Below are 16,008 nucleotides of genomic sequence, written 5' to 3'. Positions count from 1 at the left end.
ATCCGTTGCACCCACCTCCGTCCTACAATCTGTGATATGGATCACAGTTACGGAAAACGCTTTTACACGCATCGAGTCTCTTGCAGCACATCAATTGGTACGCGGAATACATTTCATATGTTTAAATACAATTTGTGTAACTTTGTAGAACTTTATTCCTTGAATTGTAAGTACGAAATTCTTTGAATTTTCTGAAATGAAAACAATCTTTTCTTCATTTTTCGAACAATAACGAGGTCGAAAAAAAAAGAAAAAGAAAAGAGATAGTTGTGCAAAATCGCGTTTGCAGAACGAACAAGCTGCTGCTAAAAGTTGAGAGTATTTTCGCTTGGTTTACACATATCCCCCTCGTTTCTTTCTTCAACGAGAGAAAGTGCTACGCAACGCATTTTCAGTTTAATTAAATTCACGCGGGGCTAAGATCCTTTCGATAATACGTGTACGCGCGCATATATCCACGGAGCTTTGTGCTCGAAAGTACATTGAATTTCATTCATAGTTATTCATTGAAGCTTCACGACCTATACCGCGCGCGGTCTTTGTTCCTATGGCATTTAACGCGGAAGTTTGAATAGTATAGCGACGGAAAAGTTTTACACTTTCAATTTTTAAAGATTCATATTTACGGTAGTTACGATAGTTAACGACGCGACGTTGCTTTCGCATGTCATTTTACGTGTCAACTATCGAGGCCCAATGGGCAAACATTAGCATTAATCGCATTACTGAGACGTTGAACGAACAAATTACAAGTCGAGTCCCTTAATCATTTTTTTCGTACAGGTATACCGGGTACTATAGCATACGGCCTCGTGAAGGAAGAGTGAACGCGCAGCACGAGGAAGGAATTTTAAACTATAGTCAAGATCAGTGAAAACACTAATTATTATGGAGAAATCATGAATTATGTCGCTCGTATTCCGTGGCCGTATCCCGTATTTGTATTCTTGTTCCTTGTTCTCTTTTTTTCCTTCACGCTGTCGCTGTCGCATTCTCTCTCTCTCTCTCTCTCTCTCTCTCTCTCTCTCTCTCTCTCTCTCTTTGTTATCACGAGCCCGTCCGTCCTTTTCCCGCGCGCAACTCCATTTTTCTCCGGTTCGAAGTCTTCTCTTTCACCGTTCATTCTTTCGCATTCTTTCGCGGCGTTAATTATGCGAAGGACTCCCACGACTCAATAATGCCGCTCAAGATCATGGACTACGGTCGTGTCAGTCGACGACTTTTCTATGCGTTCGTTCTCAACCTTTTCCTCTCTGTTTTTGTCGTCGCCAGTGTTTCCACAGGTGCTCGTCTTTCGATCGTGTTTGCATTGGGAGACCGTGCACACTGTTGCATACCCCGAACACCAAACACCCAGCGGAAAATCGACAGGTGCACGTGCGTGTTCCGAACGGTTGCAAACAGGCAGCTCAAAGGGACAGCTGCCTCGCGGATGTACTTTGCATATGGAAACTTCTCGTTTCTTTCCCGAATTTATTATCGATGCCAACTGTTTTCCAATTGAACGATCATTTTATCATACATTCCTTCAGAACTTCACTTTGCCTATTACATTATTGTATAAATCATAGAAACGCTTATCATGTTAATATATTCTTTCTCAAAATCAAGATCAAATTTTTAACAACCCAAAATTACTGGCCATTCTCTTACATTATTGTATAAATAATAGAAACAATGATTCAAAACATCTTGTGCTCACTTATCATGTTAATATATTCTTTCTCAAAGTCAAGATCAAATTTGTAACAACCCAAAATTACTGGCCATTCTCTTACATTATTGTATAAATGATAGAAACAATGATTCAAACCATCTTGTGCTCACTTATCTTATATTAATATATTCTTTCTCAAAATCAAGATCAAATTTTTAACAACCCAAAATTACTGGCCATTCTCTTACATTATTGTATAAATTATAGAAACAATGATTCAAAACATCTTGTGCTCATTTATCTTATATTAATATATTCTTTCTCAAAGTCAAGATCAAATTTGTAACAACCCAAAATTACTGGCCATTCTCTTACATCATTGTACAAATAATAGAAACAATGATTCAAAACATCTTATGCTCACTTATTTTATCAGGTTAATATATTCTTTCTCAGAATCAAGATCAAATTTTTAACAACCCAAAATTACTGACCATTCTCTTATATTCTACACGTCTTTGGCCATCTCTCTTCCTCCACTTTTCTCAGTATCTCGAAACCTTACCCCTGTGTCCCTAGTATTGTTTCTAATTCAGTTCTTGTGCAACACGCTCTCCACGTGCAAAAGCAAGGACACGTGTCCCTTTATCTCCACGTATGCACATCTTTTCTTCACCTTCTTTCCAATACTGTTACTTTTACTTCCACAGTGCTGCCAGTCTTTCGTCCTTTTTCTCCCCTTTTTCCTGTAAACGCTTTGGCCTCTGGACCGCGTCTTCCATAATTCGTTGTTTCGATCCTTCAACTTTCCTCTAGCTTTCTTCCTCAGCTTTTCCTTCTCTGAAAATCCTCCGCCCTCACTCTGTACAATCATGGTACAGTAACCGTGGCCACTCGCAATCGGTGTACACGTAACAGGGGCCGCGCTAGAAAAGATCAACGATGAATTCACCGTAAATATGGGAGTTCAGTTAGCGGGGAATTAAAATTCGGTGTTGCACGCCCACAGCGTTTCGCCGCGTGTGCCTGGCCATCGCCAGATTTGGAGATGCGCCGCGAGCACAAGGAACGTCGTCGAATTCGGCTCTAAAAATCTCTGTTTCGGCAGACGAGATGTTATTTCAGCGAATCGACGACATACTGTCGGGCCGAGGAGAACCGAAAACGAAAAATATAGACAGACAGTGTCCTGGGGGGTGTACTGTGCTCGCTCCGAAATAAAAAGTATCATCGAGGATGCGCAGGGAGAATTTTCTCGTTCTCCTTGACAGGCTTCCTCCTCTTCTCCCAATGACTCAAGTCCACTGACCGAGACTCGGACGCCGTGCTATAAACTCGAAGAAAAAGCCACGATCGTAAACTCGGCTTGCTTCCGCACTTTGCGATAGTTTCGCGGCCTGGCAATCGGGAATACACAGCGAAGCTGTGTGTGTGTGTGTGTGTGTGTTCGAGGAACAGTTACGGTTCCGCGAACATCGGAAAATTTCAGACGACATGGCACTGACGTTTTCGTCGATCTTCCTCCCGGAAATGTGGGTCACAGGGTGGACCAAAAGAGAAACGATCGCGGACGGAAATCAAATTCGCCGGAAATTCGTAGTTGAAGGAATGGAGAATCGGAGGCTGCGGTCCTCGGTTTCGTTCGAGAAACAGCGAACAAAGGGGGCGACAGGAACGCGTAATGACCCACGCTCGATTATTGCGAAGAAGACGGAGATAGGCGTGTACTTTGGCGAACGGCGTGCGGGATAAGGACGAACGGATGGGAAATATGGCCATGATATTTACTAACACGGTCTCCGCGTGAAAGTGCTCGCTCTTCGCTTTGTGCCGTGCTCGAAGAACGCGCATGGTTTTATATAACGGGTGACATGGCCGGACCTTTTCACGAAAAATCGGATCGCTCCGCGCACGGCCCGACCGTTTGTCCCGTCTGAGCATGTATCTTTCGCGTCACCGTTGTTACCTAATATCCACCGTGTGCTCGCGGGTGAAAACGATTCGGAAATCCAGCCGAATTTACAATTTAATGTATAATATAATATTAATAATAATAGGATTATATCTAGATACGATTTAAGATATAATACGATATAGCGATACCAAAGTGCTCTCTCTCTCTCATCAGCCGATCCTCATCTTTTCCAGATCGTTCGAGCCGATTCTTGGCCAGCGACTTGCCTAGCACCTTTCGAAATACCCGATTTCGTGCACGGTCCATTTAAGCGAGCCAATTCGAATCTCGGTCGTGGCCGGATGGGAAAAAGATCGAGCACGGACCCATCTGGTTCCTGTTGGCCGTCGCGTCGCGTCGCGTCGCGTCGCGTCGGTGTGCCGTTACCCCGATTGTTCGAAGCTACATTTTGGATTTCGCGTTTCGCGTCCTCCGCACCTGGGTATCCCGCGTCTCGCGGACGGCCGGTCACGGAGCTTAAAGCAGCCGTAAAGGTAGTTCGGTCAAAGAATTTCGATGAAAATATTCGCCAGCACCGAGGTATCCTTTAAGGTCTCTTCGGCGCTCCTCGCAAACAAGGACATAAGAGAAGGGGATACCAAGTTGTATAGGCACCTTTCTCGCGGCGCTCGCTGTGGAATGGCAAAAAGAGAGGAGGCACTCTCTGACGTCACGTCGCCTGGTCGGTAGTGCCGCTAGCCTCTCACTTGGCCGGCGACGTTCGCCGCGTTCGGTTCGGTTCGATTCGATTTTCCTTCTTCTTCTTCTTCTTCTTCCATCCGTAAATCCCCCACCGATATCCGTTCGAATTTCGATCCCGAGACCGATTTCGACCGACCGACTCTCTCTCTCTCTCTCTCTCTCCCATCCCGTGGCACACGTCATCCGGGCGCCCGCGGAGCCAGATCCTCTGTGCAAGATCGGCTCCGGAGCCGCGAAAGTGAGACATGCGATCGAAACCGCGTTCCGAAGTAAGTGTGCAAACTGTTGTCCAGTGATGTTGTTCGGTGGTTCGGTCGTTCTGTTCTATCGTTGTGCCGTGACACTCTGGATACGATCGTGAATCGCGAATGGATCGGATGGCAGCCGTGGTAAGTTTGCGATTCATTCCTGCGACCCCGCTTCCGCTTTGTCCCCGCAAACGCGAACGCGAACAGGTCGGTACACCCTGTGCGCACTGTGCCCGGCCGTGCGAGTCGATGTCTCTTGCCGATTTCCTTCGTCGAGCAGCTCTGTCTTCGTTTTTCAAACTCGCATCGAAGTATAAATAGGGAATTTTCGGGAACGTTATATACGTTTCCCTCGGCCGCGTTTGCCCGAAGCGTTCTCGGGTTCGATCGATTTTAGCGTTCGTTTGCACGCGTTTCTTAATTGCCTCGCGCGAACGGTCCCCGTGGACTGTTGACCTTTAAATGCCTGTACGTTGGAGAACCGTCTAAAAAGGTGTTTCGTCACCTCGGCATGAATAATTGACGGTAAATATCAACGGCGATCCAGCGTTAAATGCCCGGTACTCTGGTTCTCCGGTTTCTTGCTATACGTATTATACATACATTGTTGTGAAGCTTCGGGCTTCACCGTTCAAGGGTGAAGAATCGTATTATGTCGGTCATTTTGTATGCATTCCTTCGACGCAGAGAAACGCGGCCGCTTGTCTTACTTGTATCTTCAGGTATTTCGTGCGAGATACGGTACCACGACTTTCAGGCGATTTCATGGATCGAAGGAGACCGTGGAATATTTTGGACAAGGATAGAAGATCACCGCGACAACGATCAAAATCCCTCGCGAACGAGTCAACGAGTGGAACCTTTCTAGTATTCTATATACACGAAACAATCACGAATGAGCCAGTAGTGTTTCAATGTAGAACTACATCTAACTGGGAGGTTCACAATGAAATTCTACGTATTTGTTACCCACCTAATGACTAAATAATTACATGTTCGCCCGAGTTTTCGAGCAAACCGACCGAACGGCGTGTCTGAGCGTTCCTTTGGCGAATGCGCTGATCTAGTAATCGTAAAAGGAATAAGGGGTTAACGGGTTAAAAGAAATTACCGTGCATAAGCAGAACTTGGTTGGCGATGTGAGAATCAGCTTGGAATTAGCGATGGGCATTTAACGGGGACAGCTAAGAATTTTCAATCGGACTCGTCACCTTTTACCATCTCGAAGTGTTCTGGAACGTACAACACCACGAAAAGCTAACGATTAGGTTTGCGCTTGCCCGTGGCGTGCTTTTCGCCTTTGATATGAACCCCTCGCCCTACAATAAGTCAAACAATAAGTCAATGAGTCAAACTCGTGACGAGGATTCTGAACAGAGTCTAATAAATATGTATGTTATTAATTCCTTTTGAACCGAAATAAAATTTTATTTTGTTGTGGTTGATATATGTCCTTTGTAGAAAACATAGGCACACAATAAAAATATAAACTATCGTTTCTTTTCTATGAAATTCTGAACGATGAAGAACTTCTAACTATTATAATCACTGGACTGTGGATCTTTATGCAAAATAAAAATTGTCTGCATCGGTTACAAGAAATAGAAACCAACCGGAATGTTATTTCTTCACTTGTTGATTTTAGTAGATGATAAATAGTATATCGACGTGTGGGATTTTTTTTTAATTTTCTTGTAATTTCTTTATCCACTGAATTTTGTTGTAAATGCATAAAGTTGCCTGGTCTAATAATCACAAATATAAATAGCAGTGTTAACACGACAAGCGTGCGTAGAAGATTAGAACCGCTTCGTTAAAATTGGAACGGAGATTCTCCAGGTTGATTCGATGCCGATCGTTGGCTACGACTTCGGCGATCGATTTTCCGCGGTGCACGAGGGAGTAAGAAATTTCGTATCGATTTGTATTCAAGATTTGTCAAGGGTCGAGGAACAGTTAGGGTCTCGTTCGACAGCTGTTTTCCCATGGCGCATTCGGAGCGGTTCGATTCGCGCGATTTGTTCCGTTCCGCGGGCAGCACAAACTATACCGAGAATACATCTCGGAATCGGCTTCCGTCTGAATCTCTCCCGGCCAGAACTGGAGTCTTCGACTTTAGAGCTAGAGTATCCAGTAAGTCCAGTTTGTGTGAGCATCCTGACTTTTCTGCCTTCAAGTGGATTGACCTCCACCGTCAGTATTCGTGATAGGAATAAATTCCCGGCGATGCCTACACACGCTACGTACGATTCCGGGTTACGGTGCGAAGCATGCCGGGAGGATCGTCCTTTCAATTTTCGGTTGCTAGCTGTCCCCGTGACAATCCCGAACACAATAATATACCCGCGGCCATAATATTTTCCTATTTAGCGGATCGGAACGTTTCATCGGAGGGAGTGTCGAGCGAAAGGAAAGCGTTGCTTTTGGTTAAACTTGCCGGTTCAGGAAACTTATTTCTTTCTCAAATCAAGCGTTTCTTGCGTCGACGTCTCACACTCCGTTTACTGGAAATTTGTTATATAAACGGTGTCTCCGAAGCGTTCGCATAAAGTTTATATAATTACGGATCCGCGAGTCACTTGTCTTTAAAACAACCGACCACGGAATTTATCACAAAACGAACCGTCGTGCTCCATTGTTTCGTTACAGAAAGGACATCTCGATGATCTTGATCAACACTAAACCCACCGATCAAAATCACCGGTTCCAGATATTTTATCTTACAATCACCGAAATTATACAGATGATTCCGGTGGAAATGATTTACACTAGATTTACGGGACCCGTCAAAATAAATTGCGAATATTGAGATTGTAAAAATGCATCCATGAGCAATTATTTAACAAATTGATTTCTTTGGGTATATTTAAAAAATGGCTACAAACTTTGATCGATACATTCATGACTATTTTATAAAGTAATGTAAAATAGTCATTTTTAGTGCTCCGTGAACCTAGTGTTAAATGAATATATTTAGTATCATAATACGAACCGTACAAAATCCAAATAAATTCAATCTCGTCATTTGTATAAGAGAAAATGGCTCGGTAGGTTCAGCGTTAATCCCAGTTTTCTTCCGTAGCAAGCCGATTGTATATTTTCTGTTCTTGAACAGTCCGTAACGGGAACGGCTATTGTATAATATCCATTTGTTCCAAGCACCTATTCTATTTAAAGAACATATTTCACGTGGCAACTGGAAAGGTAACAGACAGAACTGATCGTTGCAATCGTCGGCGTATCCGCGTCAGCGAGTATGTAAAAAGCCAGCCTTGTTACGCATATATTAGTCCATCGGGACTTGACCGGAGTAGAGAAACTTCGAAAGTTACAACATACAATTATCTGTCGTTTGATCTGTCGCCAGCGGATTTCACTCGCCGGTGTAGCGGCAAGGGGCCCTTGCCAAGGGCTGTCGGGACGGCCCTGGCCAGTAACGTTTTCCCTTCGACGTTTCAAATCGGACAGACAAGCTCGAATTGAAGATGAACAACCGACGGTTGCGTCATCCTTGTCGCCCCGTGTCTTCTCGTACTCGACCGCAGAAACAGGAGACTGAGGAAATACGATTTTCGTGAAAAAAAAAAACCCACCGGCAGATAGGCTTACGAAACGTTAGACGCTGCGGCGGATAAATAAAAGAACATCTGCGACGCGTTCTACCGGTTGTTTAACACTAGGTTTACCGGACCCGTGAAAATGACGGGTTCTAACATTAGGTTCGGGAAAAAGAAATCCATTACTTTTTTACGTGAACTTCAAGACTTTATTTAACATGCTTCGGATTGTCCGATTGGGGTCAAATATGCACCGTTTTGTTCTATAATTTGTCGCCATTTTAGAGGTAGTTTCATAATGCCTCTCTCATAGAAGTCTTGGTCCCTACTGTAAAACGTACCGAATTTTCTCTTTGTTGACCTCCATTTTGAACACCCTGTAACTCACAACTGAACGGACCAAACGAAAAACAGCAATTAGAATTTTTTTAGCGCGAAATGTCACCTTTCCAACGAGCATAAATCTGAAATTGTTCGATCGATACTTTACGAGATATCGATCATTACAGCCATCCACCGGAAAACTAATGGATTTCTTTTTCCCCAACCTAATATTTTTAATTTACGATTATTCAGGTCGTGAAGATCCATCTACGTGGAATTACTCAACAAACTTATTTCCTTAGGTATATGTTATTTAAAAAATGGCTCAAAACTTGGATAGACACGTTCCTCTTATTTTTATAAAGTGATGCAAAATACTGTTAACACGTTCCTCACCGCGTCACCCATATGTGACGGAATCATTTGTGCAGGTTTTCAAATGAATTTTTGCGTCGATCTATTCATTCTACTAAACTTGATTAGGGTCTGTAACGTGCAAGAAAGTTGGACGATTACTCGGTATCATACATTTAATTTTTTGCAATTTTTATTTCATTCAATAACTTACTTTGATTTTATGGAATTTTTCGGGTTGGCCGTTCAAAGTGTTAAAGTATAATGAATATTGGAGAAGAGTATTTGCAATGTATAAAGTAAGTAGTTGTAATTGTATAAAGTGTGACGAATATTGAATATTAACAGATTCTAATGAAAAAATTTAATATCTCTGTTTTTTAGGCACAGTAATTGGTACCCCACGGTAATTGGGTCCCTTACCCTACAATATAAAATTCGATCGATATTCTACGCTCTATTCTACCTCTTCTGAAGTTGGCTAAATTGTATATGCTCGCGTACCAAGCGTAATTTCGACTGATTTGCACGAGACCGGGACTTCTACGCAAGGATGTCACGGATAGAGTCGCGTACACGATAATTGACTTTACACGGAAACGCGACGCTAAAAAGTTTGCCGTTAGCTTGCTATCTGGTCGCGGCCGTCGACGGCCGACGCGACGGCGTCGTCGACGACGGCGCGGTAACTCAATAGCATTCGAAATCCAGAACTATGAGAACTGCGGAACAATCGTGAAAGCATCGCGGTAAAATTTCCTCCGATTGTTTTCATAGAAAGTAAACCCAGTGGGAAGAAGATTCGAATTCTGGCGAGAGCGCATGCTCTTTCACGCGAAAATTCGAAATCTCCGGTGGAAACGAGCGTGTGTGGAGCCTTTTGCTGAAACGCCGTGATTCCAAAGATTCGTATCTTCCAGTGGATAAATCGAATTGTTTGCAACACCAATTTGCGCGAGCGATTAACACCGCGCGGTAAAGTGTCGATGAAATCACCGATTTTCTTCGATGATCTCGACGGGTTGAAAAAGCAGAAGGTAGAACGCGAAGAAAGATTATTCATGTAAGTGTGGCACCGCTCGCTGGGATCGCCAATTTCTTCTGCGCGTTTGATGAACAACAAATGAAAGTTTTTGCAAACTTTTCACGCGCCGCGTTTCGTTTCGCGGCGAAACCGAGGTCCGACTTAATTAACAGGTTCCTGCGAGCTCTCCGGTTAACTGGTTATAAAATATAGCCCAGTAAGCGCGGCGTTGTGTATTCGATCGCTGAAAACACGCGTGTAGACTCGGCTAGACTTAATTACCAGACGGCGGATCTTTATGCAATATAAAAAATCGTTTGCGTCGATTGCAAGACACAGAAACCAAATAGGAATTTATACCACTCTGTAACGGCTTGATGAAGTTGTAAGAAATCCACCGGCACTCTTAAATTCTTCTAATCCTTTCGTCGTTTGAGATTACGCTTGCCCACTTTCCCCGTAAATGCATAAAGTCCGCAGTCTGTTAAATCACGAATCGGAAGAGAACCGGCTACTCCACGCTGAAAGGAATGCTTTGTTATCGAAGCCTGTTGTTATTTTCGTTTTCTGTCCAAGTAAAAATTGCTATTCAAGAGTGCGCGTAATAACACAGCACTCCGTGTTCTGTAACATAATCCTAACTTATGAATCGATCAGTCATCTTACCTGAACACGTTCCGCGCTCGAGAGAATTTTACCGATTTCATTTTGCCGAACGATTAATCAGAGTTTCGAGCAATGTTTGCTTGGACGAGCGGTGGGCTCGAGTTCCTGGTGGAAGGTGCGACGGCACAGTTGCGTAACACGAAACCTAGTAACCTTTTGTGATTCGATGCACCATCGTGCGCTATCGGGATAAGATGATGCATGCAGGTGGTCGTGTGCTCGTACACGTACACGGTACGCCGATTTACAGTACGGCAACGGCGGAGCGTTCTGTTAAAAGTCGAATGTTCGATGAATAAGTCACGCTGGTGGAACGGGAGTGCGTGACGCTCATGACAAGTCGGGTCTCCCATTGCGAAAAATATTTCTTTGGTAATAGGAGCGTTAAAAATGTAGAAATTATACCGAATTTTCTCTTTGGAAGAGCTCGCGTGCGCAAACTTGCGGCCGAGACGAAGTTAGCCTGTTGTCTGTCGAGCATTGTCTTCGTTAATTAAGCTCCTCGGAGTTTTACGCTGCTCCAAGGATCGTTTTACGGCGGGTATCGTTTATTTGTGAAAGCGAAGACACCTGCACGGCACTTGTATGTTTCGCGAATCAGGATGCACGTCCTGCGGAGTATTGCCATCCGAACAGGTTACACCGGCACACGAAAGTATCTCGAACGCCCTTTGAAACGGTATAACTTTTTCAGAATTGGACCAAACGATCTGACTTTCGAGCAATTAGATGAATTGGTTTATTGTTTTGAATTTGCTAGGAATTGCTAGGAATTGTAAGAGGACCAAAAAAGGCACTTTCTAAAACTTTTTTGAGCCTGTAAGGAAAATTTAAAATATGCGTTTTGCAGATCTGTGTTGGTTCTACACATACCGAAAATTTCATCGAAATCGGCTGACGCAGATAAAAACGGCACGCATCGAAAGATGTTAGAACTGACCAAAATTCGTGAAAAACTACGTTTCTCGATTAACCGATTTCGATGAAATTCTCGACATATGTGTAACTAACATAGATCTACAAGACGCATACTTCAAATTTTCGTTACAGGCTGGAATAAAAAAGTTGTAAAAAGTGCCATTTTTATTTTCTCACGTAACTCTTGCCAATCGCAATTTTTTCAAACTCTTTTCAGCACATCACTTGGAAAACCAATTCTCCTGATCGCTCAAAAAAGCTGTTTTAAATCGTTTTAAAGGGCGTTTGAACACTTTTGTGGGCCAGTGTATAAAGTACTGCACTTAAAAATGTTACATTAAGGATGAGGCTGCTGTTCTCAGTGCTAGAGCCTGTAACTCGTTAATATCTCTCTCCAACCTAGAAACGAGATAAGTCATTGAGCGTAACATAATTTAGGTTTATTAAAAGGCAGAATGTAACACCACACCCCTTTCACAATGATCTTTAATGGTGTTGTATGTATGCTAAAAAAAAAGTCAGGTCGTTTGGTCCGATTTCAAAAAAGTTTTGAAGGGCGTTCGAATGCTTTCGTGCGCCTGTGCACGTGCGAGTTTCTCACGGCTTTCGATATGAACGAATTGTTCGAGACCTTAAATTGCGAAGGAGTGGAGGGGGGCACGGTGTATTGTTGCAATTGATCTTTGCGAGCCCACCGTTTCACGAGGATTCTGTTTGAGACAATGGTGTTCGGATGATATTCGAGGAAATTTCAGAGGACGAAGAGGAGGAGACAAATGGAGATGACCCGTTTAGACCCGTCGTCGATGAACCGTTGGTCACGGCGAGTGCTTGGGAGTTCGGAGCAAAAACTTGGAAATGCGACGGGCGACCGGTTTCAATTCTCGCTATCGAGAAAGGAAACATCGACTTTCTTCCTGTCTTTCTTTCCGTCTCTCTTTCTCCGTATTTCGCCCCTTGCCCCCACCTCCACCTCTCCCTCTCACTGGAGAAGCTTTTCGTCGCTGTCTTTGTTTCGCTCGCACAATCTCGTTGCTCTTACTTTTTGCGACTGGTTCTATGGATCGATGGGACAATCACTCGGTTAACGTTTTAGACGGTGACCACCACTATGGTTGTCGATTCTTTGCGTTTCCCGAGAGAACGCCGATTTCCAGGGTGCTTTACCAATGTCGTACATTTAATTGGACAGGTAAACGATTTTTTAATGATAGCCCTGTTCCCTGGTTCGCCCATTTAAAACTAGGGAGAAGTTTTATTGTTACAGTTAACAGAATGCGTTCCGATCGCTATAACCTGGCTGCTTCACTAGCGCGAGTAGGTATTGCCAATGACAGCCAGTGCAAATGCAATCGGGACTGCGAAACCCTTGATCATATAATACGTCAATGCGAATTGTATAATCCACAAAGACGCAAGCTAACGAAGGCCCTACTTAGTATGGGCCTTCAACTACCTCTTAATGTAGACACACTCATAGCGAAGCCAAATATTGACGCTTGCCTTAGTATTCATTCCTTTTTCAACAATTGCAATCTACACATTTAGCATTAACGGACATTGTTATCGTATTCACTTGTATTATTATTGTACTCTTCTTGTTCTATCTCTGTATTCTATATTATTGCACCCACTTATATTATTCCTGTAAAGCAGAATAGACCCAGAAGGGTTTCAAATGCTTAATTAAAAAAGAAAAAAAAAATTGGGCAGGTAACGATGAACCGAAGGAAGCGGAGGAGAAGTTTCGGTCGCGGTTCGCCGACTGTACGGGTAGTTATGCGAACGCGTTCGAGAATGAGACTTCGGTAGATGACAAGAAAGAGCCGAAGAGAGTCGATGGTCAAAAACCGTGAGCCGAAAGCCGCGTGAAAGGGAGAGAGGGCAGGACGGGAGAGAGGGAGAGAGGAGAGGAAAGGAAAGAAAGGAGAGATCGAACTTGCGTAAAGAATGTTTGCGCGTATATCCGCGATGCACGCCCGAAGTGAGGCTACTTTCTTGAAGCGAAGAAAGCCGTCTACCTACATTGTAAGTGGGAGTAGGTTAGGTTGCATTACATGGTTCGGTGCAAGACAATTTTTAGCTTCCCGTATGCAAGTCAACAGGGACCGGGAGAGCTTACATAATTGTGTATGCGTGCCCGTGGCTCGTGACGTGGCCTGTATCGAGGATGCGATGGAGATCCTGCTTTTATATTTGCTCTGCATCCGCTACGCGTCGAAGCGTCTGTCTACAAACAAATAATTACAAATGGTTCAGTGATAGTCTCTCGTGAAACACCAAAACTTATAACGGTCTTTCACACATAATGATGTGCAGCTGGTTCGGAGGATCAGTGATATGATTACAAATGTAGATGTAAAATATATTTTACAACTTGTTCCTTGTCCTGTGTATTTGGAACCATATGGTTCGCTATGTTTTTAATATGTGGGATAGGTGGACATGATGTAGCAACATTTCAAGCTCCGTGGAGAATTGTATTTCCAGCAACAATTTTTAATGTAATATTTGTAATAATCACTGCATATATTGTTACAAATCTGGAAAAAGGATATTCAGTGTTCAGTCAGAACTTAGAAAGTATTTACATTAACATGAATACCTGTCGCGAAGTTTAGTAATAGTCACCGATAGGATTCGTTACACCTATTAAGATCATGCCGGAGTCAATAGTGACCCGTCGCGGATAAGGTCGAACGATCGTCAGTATGTATAATTTTATTCCGATATAAGAAAATCGCCATCCCCTCTTCTTCATCCGAAATACGACGCAAGCCGGTCCCGAGCTGTAGCCTTATATCGGAAGAAAACTGTAGCGAAATATCGGGCGTGGGTCAGAAATGACTCCGGCATAGACCTCGCAGGAGGGTTAAGTATAGGTTTCAGGCATTAGTGTAGGTGTGCGCAGGAAAGGGCAAAAGGAAGGCAATCAGGTTCGCGTAACAGTAACAGACTGAGCTGCCTTTTCCTCCGCGACACGAGAACGGCTCGGGTTTCACAAAGGAGCACGTTAATTTTTTGTTTGCCCGGTTTCGTTTGCTTTCATTGTCAGAGTTTGCAGTCCCGCTATACATACGCGCGAAGTATAAAAGACGTCGCGAGTGGTCGTCCGACGCGCGTCTCCCATTGGCACGAAGTTTTTCTTTCAGTCCTAATTAGACATTCAAAGTCAAGTTAGGTTGTCGAATTAATTGCAGCTGTGCCCCTGATATTTACCGGCGCGTCGTGCCGGTGAATCATCCGACGATGACATGGAAACGTATTCGCGCGAGTAATTTGTTTATCTATAGGTACGGCATAATAAATGCCATGTCACTCGATGGTCACCGACAATAACACAATGCGTAAAGAGTCGAGCGATATAATAAAGACGAAGACACACGTTGACGCTTCGTTGTTCGCGCTTCTTTCGATTCTTCCGTCGATTTCGAACGAAAGGGGAATCGCCGGTTGGTTATCTCCGTCTCGATTGTTTGGAAATCTTCAACTGTTTCGGCCAGGTGATCCGTAAAACAGAGACTGATTTCTCCGGTTCTTACGAAACCGATATCTGACCAACCGCGTCTCTCCTGCAAATTGTTTTTCCTTCTTCTCTGATACGTAAACGATGCAAATTGACGGAATTAGGACTGCAAAAGATTTTGTTGCGTGCCGTATGTAGACTGCGTTCTCGTTCTCGGTGTTTTTCGTTTTTGTTCAGTATTTCCAATGACTCCGTTTTCTCTGTCTCCACGCGTCAATAACCGTTTCTCCGAGAAACCGTTATCGGGTCGCTTAATCACTTATTGAGATCAAGTTCCTTCTGGTTAGGTGGATACTAGCAGAAACGAAGACCCGTCGCCGTGGTTGTCCATGGTTTTTTCTTACTCGGAAGCGTCGTATTACTAATCTTTTTTCACGAAACTTGAAAATCCATACTTTTTAATTCGGCCGTTTAGCATACACAGGCGCACGAAACTGTTCGAACGCCCTTTGGAACAGTATAACTTTTTTGAAATTGGACCAAACGACCTGACTTTTCTTGAGCGATTCGAAGAATTGGTCTTCCAAATGACGTGCTAAAAAGATTTTGAAAAAATTGCAATTGGTAAGAGTTACATGAGAAAATAAAAATGGCACTTTTTACAACTTTTTTATTCCAGCCTGTAACGAAAATTTAAAATAGGCGTTTTGTAGATCTATGTTAGTTACACATGTGTCGAAAATTTCATCGAAATCTATTAGTCGAAAAACGTAGTTTTTCACGACTTTTGGTCAGTTCCACAGATTCTACCATCGTTCGTTGCGTGCCGTTTTTATCCGCGTCAACCGATTTCGATGAAATTTTCAGTATGTGTAGAACCAACACAGATCTACAAAACGCATATTTTAAATTTTCATTACAGGCTCAAATAAAAAATTTTGGACAGGTACGGTGACTTCCACTCGTATTCGGACACTTTTCAAAATCGCGTAACTTCGTTAATATTGGACCATACGACTTGGATTTTTTCGAAGAAGTTAGCACAATTGATTTGCTCTGCGTAAAGTGAAAAAAATTTTTACAAAAATTGCAACTGGTCGAAATTGCAGCGAAAATACTAAAAGTTGTATTTTGCAAC

At 43.3% G+C, this 16,008-nt stretch overlaps 1 protein-coding gene across 1 annotated transcript in view; it reads left to right on the top strand.

Annotated features, from left to right (window-relative positions):
• The first annotated feature begins 4,229 nt into the window (after positions 1-4,229).
• Positions 4,230-16,008, top strand: part of Rhogef64c (Rho guanine nucleotide exchange factor at 64C) — a 33,021-nt gene continuing 21,242 nt past the window's right edge. The window contains exon 1 of the mRNA XM_076802044.1: positions 4,230-4,702. The gene's annotated coding sequence lies outside the window, so the exon portion shown is untranslated. The remainder of the gene's footprint in view (positions 4,703-16,008) is intronic.

This window comes from Halictus rubicundus, chromosome 16 (genome assembly GCF_050948215.1).
Source record: "Halictus rubicundus isolate RS-2024b chromosome 16, iyHalRubi1_principal, whole genome shotgun sequence".
In the NCBI taxonomy this organism is placed as follows: domain Eukaryota; kingdom Metazoa; phylum Arthropoda; class Insecta; order Hymenoptera; family Halictidae; genus Halictus; species Halictus rubicundus.
The sequence above is the reverse complement of the archived record's forward strand: the minus strand, read 5'-3'. Positions and strand labels throughout refer to the sequence as shown.